Source organism: Poecilia reticulata, chromosome 5 (assembly GCF_904066995.2).
Source record: "Poecilia reticulata chromosome 5, P_reticulata-male-v2, whole genome shotgun sequence".
In the NCBI taxonomy this organism is placed as follows: domain Eukaryota; kingdom Metazoa; phylum Chordata; class Actinopteri; order Cyprinodontiformes; family Poeciliidae; genus Poecilia; species Poecilia reticulata.
Window position 1 is genome coordinate 19,668,972 of NC_088834.1, and position 12,261 is coordinate 19,681,232.

The 12,261-nt window shown below is 38.8% G+C and overlaps 1 protein-coding gene across 2 annotated transcripts in view; it reads left to right on the top strand.

Moving 5' to 3' along the window:
• Window positions 1–1,932: 1,932 nt before the first annotated feature.
• LOC103465339 (retinoic acid receptor gamma-like) overlaps window positions 1,933–12,261 on the top strand; it is a 50,284-nt gene continuing 39,955 nt past the window's right edge. The window contains exon 1 of one of the 2 annotated variants that reach the window (XM_008410065.3): window positions 1,933–2,280. The gene's annotated coding sequence lies outside the window, so the exon portion shown is untranslated. The remainder of the gene's footprint in view (window positions 2,281–12,261) is intronic. The other variant, XM_008410061.3, reaches the window with a different exon arrangement.

Here is a 12,261-nt window from a genome sequence, read left to right on the forward strand (position 1 = left end):
ACAATACATGCAGCAACTGTTAGAGTTTCGTCTGACGCTTATCTACTGACTTAGTTTGTCCTGATTACATAAGCTAATGATTGCTAATAAGACTTGAGTCTCAGACCACAAGTCTAAGTCACGTCACTATTATTTGTGGCACCAGTTTAAGTCGGTGAACTAAGTCTTTGTTTTTCCAACTTGGGTCCGACTCAAGTTCAAGTCTCAAACTTGACCTTAGCGCTTCATCTTTGCGGCGATGACTAAACTAGCTACCTAATCTAATGTTCATAGTGTGCAGCTGATAGCTAGTTTCCACCATTACTCTTGTCTGACGCTGGGTGTCTGTTGCCGATAACATTCACTTGAGAATTCACACTTTGGGCTTCATCTTTGTGATGAACTCTTTGGGCAAAGCTAATTTCACAGTGGGTTATCTGATAATTGGCAAGACGTACTTAAATAAGTCCATCTTATTACAGAGTTATTACCTCATAGCTATGTGGGTCTTTCCACAAAGCTTTGCTATTCAAGACCATTTCTACTTTCTGTAGATGATTAGTTGTGGCTGGCCTCCCTGTAACATTTTTATATTTGCTATTAAGTGGAAACTAAAGTATCTGTAGCTGTCCAGAGCATCTGAAAGGTTGTTGTCTACTAGCTCGGCTTTTTCAGTTGGGATAACCTTCCCTCTCTTGGATAACATTTGACTGCATCCATCCAGTCTGAATGACATTCCAATGTCGTTACTATTTATCTTGCTGGCATGCCAAGTTTTTTGCTAATATCTTTTTGGGAATCACCTTGTTGCTGCCAAAATGCTATTTCATGCCTGTCAAACCAAACTATCTTTGGTATTTCTTCAGTACAGACAACAAACTGAATGGAAACAACTTGATTCTTGCAGGCTGCCAAACCCAAACGGCCTACAGATAAGATTTAAAATGGGTTCTTATTTACCTATTGTATGTAGATACAATACCGGCTCATCCTTTGAATTTATCTGACCAGTCAAACCGAAAGGTAAGGAAAAATGTAAATGCATTACCTCATCTCTTGCTTCCAGTAGGCCGCCTGAACCTCTACAGTCATTTGCTGGACGGCTGTGCAGTGTGTTTCCTCGTTGCTGAGGCTGGTCAGATAGACGGCAGACAGATTTATCTCTGACATGAAGAGGCAGAGAGCTTTACCCTCCGAGGGCCGACTGGCCCGGCTTGATCTCATCACGGATCAAATGGTGCTCCATTAAATGTTTCCTCACCAGAAAAGCACAGGGTTGATTTGCTTAGGAAAATCCTTTAGGAGGAAAAAAGAGTCCTCTGAATAATTGTGAAGCTGTTGAAACTGAAAGGAGAAAATCCCTTTGTGCTTTTCAAGCCAGGCCCGATGGAAAGTAACATTAAGTCATTTGCATTTCAGTGAAATGCAAAGAATATATATTTCTCCATAGGTTTTGAGTGAAAGTCCCTTGACGTTTTGTAAAGTTCTTGCAGGTATGAGTTGTTTTTTTTTATGGAAAAGTTTGGATCGGTGTGTTAGCACTAAGCATTTCCAGGTCACAGCGAAGCATTTGATTGGTTTATCCCTCAGGTTAGACAGTCACAGTCCAAAAGTCAAGACACGCAGGAATGGAAAGAAAGCTATGGCCTGATACTGATACCCCCAAAAGGTGTGCACCACTTGCCAGATGTGTTTGTGTATGTCAGGGAGTTAATCGCTGTTTCATGACTGCGTCTGCTTGTACATGCATGCACAGGCCAGCCTATCCTCCAGGTGATGAGCAGAAAAAGACAAACTGGGGAGGCTGAAAGCAAACAGTTTGCCGTGCATTAAAAATCCCACTCACGAGCGCTGACTGACAGCGCGTTTCAGATGGACTGAAGGTAAGGAGTGACTTTGAGACAAAGAAAGCGAAGCGGGTGGGGGTTGAGGGGGCAGCAAGTTGAAACCTAAGCTCTCTGAACCCTGTTTTCCCTGCCTTCGGGCATTCTGTGGCTGGTAAAAATATGTGCTGTATATTTGAAGTGTTACATCACGTGACAAAGGCAGGGTTTGTGAATCAAAGTGCACAACAATTTCAAGAGGAGGGAAAAAGACAGAGGGAAAGAGAAAGAGGGTGTACGCTGGTGAGAAGACGACGACGACGAGAGAGACGGGAAAAGCAGAGAGGGAGGTGGAATGCAACAGGCTGAGCTCTGTTGTCGCTGCGAGACGGACTTCTGACTGACAAACTCGACCGCGGCGCTACGTTTCAAACTCCCTTCTCCACCGACTCTCTGAGGCGTTCACATCCAACATCTGGTAAGTTTGCTCCCAGGGTTTCCTGATAACTTTTAGTCTGTTGGTGGTTTTCGGGAGAAGAAGAAGAAGAAGACAGGCAGAGGACATGTCAGAGCATGAGTGAGAAGTGTTCCTCTTGTCCCTCTCCCTTCTCTCTTTCTGTTTGTGAGTCGGTGTGTGTTTGTGGGACAGCATGAGTGGGGAGATTGAGTTTCTCGAGGACAGCTTTAATTGAGAACAGAGATTTGGAGAGGAGTAGAAAGAACAACAGAAAAAGCTTGGAAAGAGAATAAGAGCTGATCAGAACTACGGTATGATGATGATGGATACTTTGTATTTGTTTGCCCTATTTATGAGCGGAAAACTCCTTTTTGCCGCAGATTTTTAAATAAACAAGATAAAAACCGTTGTGCAAAGGGAAATAAGACGAGTTAGTCTCTCATCCACAAAAAGCAAAGCGTTTTCCTCTGCTGTAAACATCAGGCTCGGTCAGCTTTGAGGCCATTTCAATTTGTTTTCCTGACGAAGACGCTGCTGCAACCTGAAGGCTCTGAACCGCCAAACTGACTGTCAAAGTTGATTGATCGCTCCGTCAACCTCACAGTGATTGAGCATGTCTAGTCTACCTTAGTTTCAGTGTGATCCCTCACCCTAACCCCCCTCCCCACCAAAGGAAGCACTGACTCTGTCGGATATCATAAGGCGATCTGCTGTCTGATCATTGCTGCTGCTTTGCATCATGTGTGCAAATAAACTAGGTGACCCTCTCGCATTGAAACACGAGCTCTTTTTATACAGACTGATAGCATCAGATAGCATCCTTTGTGCGACATGTGGTGCATGACTACAAATGTGCTGCTTGATTGATGAGGATGATGATTAAGATGTCATTTGCATGCCAAGTGCTTCCACTGCGATCTTATTTCTGGATTTGAGAGCTGCGTTTGACACAGTTTGCCATAATCCAAAGTGTGTGAGGTTGTCTGGTACTTTGCTGAATTGGGCCAGATCTTGTTTGGAAATACTTTTCGTCATTTGGCATTCTGAGCAAACGACGGCTGCTTGTGGGGTTCTTTGAGATTTCATTCTCGGGAAAGTTTTCTTTTGACATCTACGCGATGGCCTTAGCTCAGACCATGTAGTATTAACACATTGCTTACAAAATCTATGCTGATGACGATTGACTGTATTTCTGTGCCACGACATGACAACAGTCCATTACATTTACTAAAACAGAATGGCCAAAAGCATCAAAGAGCAGCTAGAATTTCTGGCAGCTTAATGCAGAAAACAAAATATTTTTGTCCCAATAATGGAAGCAAAGAACGCAGCTGGTCTCAGTGAGGCTGAGGACCACAGACAGTGCAAGATGTCGTTATGGACTCCGACGTTTATTTCTACATCTAAATCTGTTACTAAATCAAGAAAAAACAAGAGATTGAGGTTTTTATTTTGAGTTGGGTTATATTATTGTGTAAAACTACTAATAAGGCAACTGGACCCCATCTAAGTATTTTCTCTAGAAACTTTTGAAAGGTTTTGAACCTTTTCAGATTTGCTTGTCAAATATGCACAACTTAAATCACCAGATTTCTGGCCAATCAGGGCTCCCAGGTCAAGAGCAAAAGAAGAGGAGAAAGCAACCAGATTTTAAGCTCCTTCGCACCGGAACAAACTTCCTAAGAGCCTGAGATTTACAGAAACCATTGACTCCTTCAAATTAGGATGGAAAACATTGCTCTTTACCCCAACATTCCCATACGGCCCAAAGACTTCTTTATCAGTTCATTTTTTTTCACGTCTTAATTTTTCAAAATGCTAATTTTTCATTTCAAGGCTTCTCTCTTTTTACATGCTGCCTCAGTTTTACCATTATTCTTTTAATTTATCCCATGACTTTTAGTTTCCTTACCTTTATTATTTTACTTTTCTGTTAATATTCATAGCTTTCCGCATCTGTCGGCTAACGCTGCGTCGATGAGTGTCAGACGCACGGCAAGGCCTGGCCGCCGGTTGGTCTCGCAAACTCTTGACAGATCTGTTCCAGATTAATTTTCCTTAATGTCTGGAGGAATGTTCATCAGCGTGTCACAGGGAAAGTGCATGAGTCTGCAAGAAGGGGGGAAAAAAACAAGTGGGTGTGAACAATGTATCACGCAGTACATCAGAATCACATTGTAAACATGCTTTCTGCGGCATGGTCATTTCTGTAGAGCACCAGCTACTGAACGGATTAAGCGTAGTTACATTTTTAAGTTTTCCTTTTACTTTAATTTATGCAGAGAACAAACTGTTGGAACATCTTGTGTGTGTGTGTGTGATTGCATGGTCATGTGTTGGGGTGTGCTAACTTCTTTAACTGCGCTCCAATCTCATCTTTGTTCTCTTCACTTTTGAAGAATGACAGCCCCTCGGGCTCAGAGCGATGTCTGGCTCTTCTTTCCCTTTTTCTTTTCCCTCTGTCTCACTGCCTTCTTTCTTCCTAATTTCCTATATATATATATATATATATATATATATATATATATATATATATATATATATATATATATATATATATATATATATATATATATATATAAGTGGGAACAAATTCTTCACTCTTTTCTGGTGCGTGTCAGCTGAGTTTCATTTTGTACGGGTTTGTTCTCTCAGTCGCTACTTTCAAGACAAAGATGCAGCCATTTGCTGCTCATTTCTGAGAGCGGAGGGCGTCACTTTTCTTCTGTTCTGCACCATTGTCTCCCAAATTATTTGTGATGGATTTGTTTGGAGTCACGTACTGGTCATGGTTTGGTTCGACGACTTCAGAGATTCGAAAGTCACTTTGTGACATTTACTGTTGCTCTCCTGCAGTTTCTTAAACTGAATGCTGAATAAGCCTTAGTGTCTACGGAGTGCCTCGGTATTATTAATAGAGTCCTGAGGACTGCGCCTGAGTAAAAGCAACTAGTCCTTTTTAGCCCAAACCACTCTGAGGAGGAACATCAAGAAACTGATGGGGGATATTTGACTTTACTGCTGAATGAAAAGTGTCCCACTGAACGCCTGGATAAGATGTGACCTGCACAGCCTGAAGCGACAGGCCGTGACCCCGGAGCCGACCTGGAGACCTTCAGCAGACCACAGGGTGGCCTCCTTATAATGACAACATTATGTGTCTTATTAAACATTGCTGCTATTGTCAACCTCATTCGCACCAGTGACACAGAGTCTCTGTGTTGGTCGTGTTTTAGTTTTGGTTGTTTTATAAGCCACACACACACCAAAAAAAAAAAAAAATGGGGACATTTAGTGAAGACAGAGTCAGTTCCAACTAAAACGAGCCTCTGCCACAACGACAGTGTGTCTTTTTACGCCCACTTTGTCTCAGGAAACAGAAAGGAACCATCTACCAGGGGACGCTTCGTGCCGATCTGGTAACAATTCGTACCTGTTTACCTTGAAAGGAGTCGTCTGTCGCAGAACTCTTTGTCAGTTCGTAAATATTCATAAAATTTCAGGAAATGAAACGGAAGTGTGTGAACTGATACATGTTTGTACCAATCACGTTGTGTGTATTTATGCACAGATACATGTTTGTACTAGACATGTGTCAGTTTATACCTATTTGCAGGCTATTTTAGAATAGATGGAAAGTTCTTGTTATTCTAGTGCTACAGCAGCAAAGGGAGTACAGAGATACACACACAGATTAGTAATAACAACAACAGAAGAACACAACAGAGCACACTGTAAGATCAAAAGTATACAACGTAGGAAAAACTACACAATTATCCTAAGTCTTCACTTTAAAAAGTGTTTTATTGTTTTTCCAGCCACTGGCACAAGAACCACTGCTGGCACCTCTGCTGCTTTTTGTGGTCTTCAGAAGAAATTGTGGTCAGCTAATTAGCGAGGCCAATTTAAATGCGTCATAAAAAGGAGTTAAGTGATTTGTATGTGACTGATTTAATGACCTACAAATTAAAAGTTCAAATAAACAAGAATCTTTTCACTCGTTAAAGTCGGCTGCTTTGGGTTTTAAGGGGAGAGTTGGTAAGATGCCCTCATCTTTACCATTTGAGAAGAATGGAAATGTTTCCCACCAACAACTTTTAAGCTTAAAGTTTGTTAACACGTTATGTTGGCAGGTACTCCCTCATAGCTGCTGGTCAAACACTGAATCAGCCAATCACATGGCGTCAACTCGACGCGTTTAAGCAACTAGTTATGGTGAAAACGACTTACAAAAGTTCAAACGGATTGATAAATGATTGATAGATGAACATGACACAGTATCAGTGGGACTGTTGAATGGATAAAAATGCTAATCAGAGATCAAACTGGTTTCAAATTACAGAAAGGAAACAATAACTTGAATAACCAAAACATTGGACCTTTAAACAAATGGGCTACAGAAGAAAACCACCTGCCACAGTTCACACATGCTCACTGAAATTAGACGATAGGAGAAACGGTGCCTGGTCCAATGAGTCTCATTTTCCACTGGAGCGTTTGCATAACATGATCAAAATTTGCAACACGCCACATCCCTAAAAGACCAAAGAATGTTTATATCTATTCCTTCATGCTTTTCTACTACGACACAATGAGCTGGATAAGCCCAAATAACCCATTGTTTGCAATGATGGTGGTGCTTAGAAAGTGGTACATGTTATGAAAAGGTTTGATAATGACTAATCTGAAATATTAGTTTCAAATTATTATAGTGGAGAAATTTGGTTATACGTGTTTCCATTCAACGATGTCGAGTTATTTTGGTTTCGGTAGGAGTCATAATGAGTCAATACTCACAAACAGGTTTGAGAAGCATAATCAGTCCAAAGAAAATACGATATAAAGTCTTCAGGAAAAAACGCAGTAGGTTGGAATGAAAAAATGGAACCACTGGAACCAGTTTTTCCATTTAGTCCATATGATCACACAGCTAAAATTCTTTCAGCTTTTTCCAAAGTGCAGATAGAGCTCTAGTGTTCATGTTGACCTTCCTGCAATCATTTGGCTGAGTTGTGATCTTATTTATCTTTTTTGTGCATTTTTAGACACCATTTGTTGAGCTAAAATCGTTTATTTAATCTCTAAACTTGATTTATGACTCACAGGTGCTGCACCTATTCTCTCAGATGAAGCCCAATAGCTGAAATCTAACTGTACTGAGGCTAATATAATCTATCTATATTAAAATGACTTTCAGTTAAAAACACATTCAAAATCCCCAAATTTATAGTTGAATCTGAATGAAAAAACATTTTAAAAAAAACAACGAACTTTTGCTTTACTGAAAGCATTTATTTCCAGATTTTTATTGAAACAAGATATCTTCTTCAGTTATTTTTTTTTCTTTTAAGTAAAAAATATATCCCACCAAAATGTGGTTTCAATTTGAATCATTAGCCTGGTCCTTCTTGAATTTCTCTCAATGCTCTAAAAGCTCAGCAAAGGTGGTTAGATCATGTTGGCTGCAAGTTGTTTCAATATGATGGATTCCTGGTAATAATTTCTTAACACGTTTTTAAGCAATAATGCCCAGAAAACATATCAGATGTTGTTTCTCGTCCTAATACTCTGTGTGGATATTCTCGACAGAGCTAACAATATGATTGCGTTCATAAATTAAAAATATGTCCGCTGCAGCCATGAAAGCTGTCAGAATCTGATGGTTTATCGCCAAGTTGTATTAGCGCTTTTCAAAAGACATTTTTTGCATGTCAGTTTGACATGAAATATATAGTATGGTCATTTGTTGGAAAATCTAATTATGTTGTTTGCGGGTGATGGTGCCAGTTTTTTTTGTTGTTTTTTTTCCTTTCCCGGTGTTTGTGTGTTCGTACTTGCACTTTCCCCTCGGGGTATTCAGCACAGCTCATCTTTAACTGCATTCTCTAAGAATAAGATTCAACTTTTGGTTTTAGTTTACTGGTATTTTCCCTTCCTAGAATAATTTTTCTTTCACTTGGGACTTTTTTTTTTTTCACCGTGCTAAATGTTGCTCGCCCTTTTTTTTTTTGTTCCTCTCTGTCTCGGTAGATATTTACTAGAACTTCATGTCCTACAAAACCACACACATTCTTTTATTCCCCGCCACAAAGCAGATAACTCCTCAATGGCCTTTCAGTAGATCTTTATTGTGTAAAACAAAAGAGACTGAGTACATAAAATGCAGACTGCCAATAAGGAAAAAAGCTTTTATGAAAAGAAGCAGAATGACATAGAGGCAAACCATTTTAGATTTTCATAGGAACTCAAGTTACTAACCTGGTAAAGAAAAAAAAAGAACTCAATGAAACTCACTGGAAAATGAGTGAGTTGTAATCAACTCTGTAATCATCTCTGCCAGCAGTAAAATGTCTTACACATTCCTCTTGCTCCATCTTTAACTGCTCAATATTTGGAAGCGTGGCTAAGACAAACTGAATGGCTTCGTTCACTTCCTCCGCTGCCGTTGCCAAACTGCAACCACAGGCTAACTGCAGTTCTACAACATCGTATAAAAAAAGATGTTCGCAACTCCTCCTCCTTCTGCCTGCTGATTGGTCCAGTTGAAGCTAAGCTGGAGAAATTGACCTCAATGGGAGAAATCCCACATGGAGCACTGAAGGGAGATGACCGGGTTAAAACTGTAAGAAGACATTTATATTTCCCAATAGGTTTATGTCATACTGCAAGATTATTTTTTACCTGAGAGAAGAAGATAGTTTTGTTTTTGTTTTTTTATTAGGCATTGTGTTTAAAGACTAAGGCCATGTTTGTTTTAGGCAAAAACAAAACCAGACACTTTGGTTCAGTTGTTCTCATCCCAAACCTCAAAAGGAGTTTAGAACCAGAGTCAAGGATCAGATATTATTAAAAATGGACTAATCTTCATTTTTTTGACTGATTTCATTTGTATGCCAAGAAATTTTATTTATCTATTTATAACAGGCTTAAAAAAAGAAAAAAAACAAGCGAACAAGCAATCAGTGGGACAGAGAAAAAAAATGTATTAAACTTTTCTGTTTGAAAAGGAGAAGGAAGAAGTGAACACTTATTTAATCCTACCCCTGATCTCAGTTTAGTGAAATAAAAATGGACTGATCTGAATTTTGGGACTGATTTCATTTTGTTTATCGAGATCTGATTTAACAACATACAAAATATTCTTTGTTGTGGTCAGTATTTATTTACATTGAGAAAGAGAGAGAGAGAGAGAGAGAGGAGTAGCTGGAAGAAATATTTTAGCGGTATTTTAAAACAAAGACAAAATCATTATAGAGCTCATTGAAAATGGCCTTTAGCAGCACATGTTAGCACTTTGGTGCAGTAAGCATTACTAAAACTTCAGTCTCTGTGTGTGTATTCAAGAGAACAGTGATCCTTACTTTAACTTGCTTCCACTGTTTCCTAATTCAGCATAAAATCTTAGAAGCATAAAACGGTACGACTTTCTTTCACAGCTTGGACGAACCACAGCAGTTTTACCAACTGCTGTGCGAGGAAAGTAGCCACTGGCTGTCCTAAAAGTCGCTAAATGAAGTTATTACCTAAATTGCATAAGTGGTCATGTGTAATTGTATTGGACACAATAATAGAAATTTTCTTTAATGTCGCAATTCCTTGTCCTTTATTCAGGGTTGAACTGAATCAACGGACCCAAAAAGACTGTGGTGGAGTTTTTTCTTTGTTGTTGTTGCTCTTGTTGATTCTTATGAATAGTAACAATGCAATGTGCTTTCATGTCAAAGTCTTCAATAAGACTAGAAAAACGTCACTTTTTTATGTATATAGTCACTGGGACGGTCTGAATATTTGTTAGATATGTCGACATAGTTGCCATGTTTCCAACATTGACACATAGACATGTCTCGACGTGTTTTCTGCAGAAAATATTGTTTTCTTATAAACAGCTGGACTGAACCGGTTGCTATTCTGGGGACTGATTGGGAAAAGATTCAATTTCACAGTTTGGTAATCCGATGGTCGCCGGTCTGGGCGGAACAAGTTGAAAATTGTACGATTTTGCTTATTTGTATTTTTTTATTTTCAAGGAGAAAACCAGGATATTTATATATTTATGAGGCTTTATATAAACACCAATCTGAAATGTGAAACAAGCAGAAGGTCTTCTGAACTTGATCTCTCTGCCACCTCTTTGAACCTCCAACATTTCATAAACAGCCTCCTATTGTTTTTTTCCTATTTTATCCTCTGTTCTCGTATGAAGCGTGTTTCCAGCTAAAGTTCAATTCCTTTCAAATTTCCCCTAGGCTTTGCCAAAACCCCAACATTTACCTCACACACAGCTAAACGCATGTTGGTTTGATGGAACTAAACAGTGAAGTGATAAAAAAGACTCCAGCCAAAATCTTTGAAATACGAAGCAGCGGTTGGGTTTCTGGACAGAGTAGACAGAGTGATGCATTTACAAAAATAAAGTGCGTCTGTCCAAAGCCGTCTTTACCAGAATAAACACGGCTCGAGCAAAAGCAGCGACGCTGCAGCAATAAAATCAAGAACTCTTCACTTTGGAAGACAAAACGTTAAATTTTAATTCCCAGGATGATTCAGAGGAAAAGAAATAATAACTCATTCATTAGAAAACATTTTGAACATTCTAATCTAAGAGGTGAAAAAGATTGAAGGGATGTTTCTGGTAAGACTGGTTAGCCAAAAATTGTGTTCAAGTAGTACTACTTAAAAATGGTAGATCACAATGAAAAAAAGGTAGTCAAGCAAAGAATAATTAACCAAGAGTAAAAAAGTATTTGGTAAAAAGATTACAAAACTACTAAGTAACTACTTGATCACAATATCAGATTTATTTGGGGGGGGGGGGGATGTATAAAATCAGGCACAAATAAAAGCCAGTAAAACATAACTATCATTATAAAAAAGATACAGACAGAAGACAATGACACATATTTATTTAATAGTCACATTATTTTCAGTATATATTAATTGTTATATTTGCTAAAACGTTCAATTTAAAACATGTATTAATTATCTGTGCAATTGGGTGAATATACAGCAAGAAAAAAAACATAATTAGTGCTAAAACAGCATCACAGATCAGTAGAGTCTGACGTTATGTGGTTCATGCAGACACACTTCTGTTTGAGAGGTAAGATCTGAACTACTCAACCTCTGGTTGCAGTAGCAGTAGATCAGCAGGCAACAGGGTCACAGCGGAGAGGAGGAACGGATCTGACAAAGCACTCGCCAACCTGACAGGCTCTGAAGCTGCGGCAGTGATCAGGTGGCCGCAGACAGCAATGTGTGAGGAAAGGCAAGGTTAAAATAAAACTGAAGAGATCTGACAGGAGAATGAAAGTGAACAAAAACAAGAAGCAAAGAAACTAGAACACAAACAGGAACTACTGAATAAAGCTCAAAAACTTGGAATAAAATAGCCAAACTACTAGCTGAAGCACAAACTAAAAACTGTAGTGAAGAACTAATCTACGGTCTGACTAATCAAGACATAATCTGAGTGAAGGATTATTTTATTGATTTATATGTAATTAATTATATCTCCAGAGTGAACACCACTAAGTTAATATTTTGTAACAAGTTCAAAATTGTTCACCTCGGTTTTTCTGAAACCTTAATCTCCTATCATCCTTTTTTCCTGAAAAAGCTTCTTCACACTCTCCACAACATTTCTTTCCCTGAAAACAAGAGGAAAAAAAAAAAGATCTGATAGAAAAGCTCTTCATTGTGAATATCATATAAATACCCAGAACTGGAAAACACAGAAAAGTGACTCCCGCAATGAGAAAATTTGACTCCGAGATAAATTATTGAACTCACTTGTTAAAGTCTATAAAGATTATCTGGAAACATTAAATCAAACTTTGGTTTTCACAAACTTTATATGCAAACCAAAGTGGAAGTCCTTAAGCACTTATTATTTCTTAGCGTCTCTGTCTTCGGAGTCTGTAAACGTTTTATTTATGACCGGCTGTTTGTTACAAACTGAAAACTGGAAAACATGGCGTTCTGCTTTCAACTTGACTGGGACTC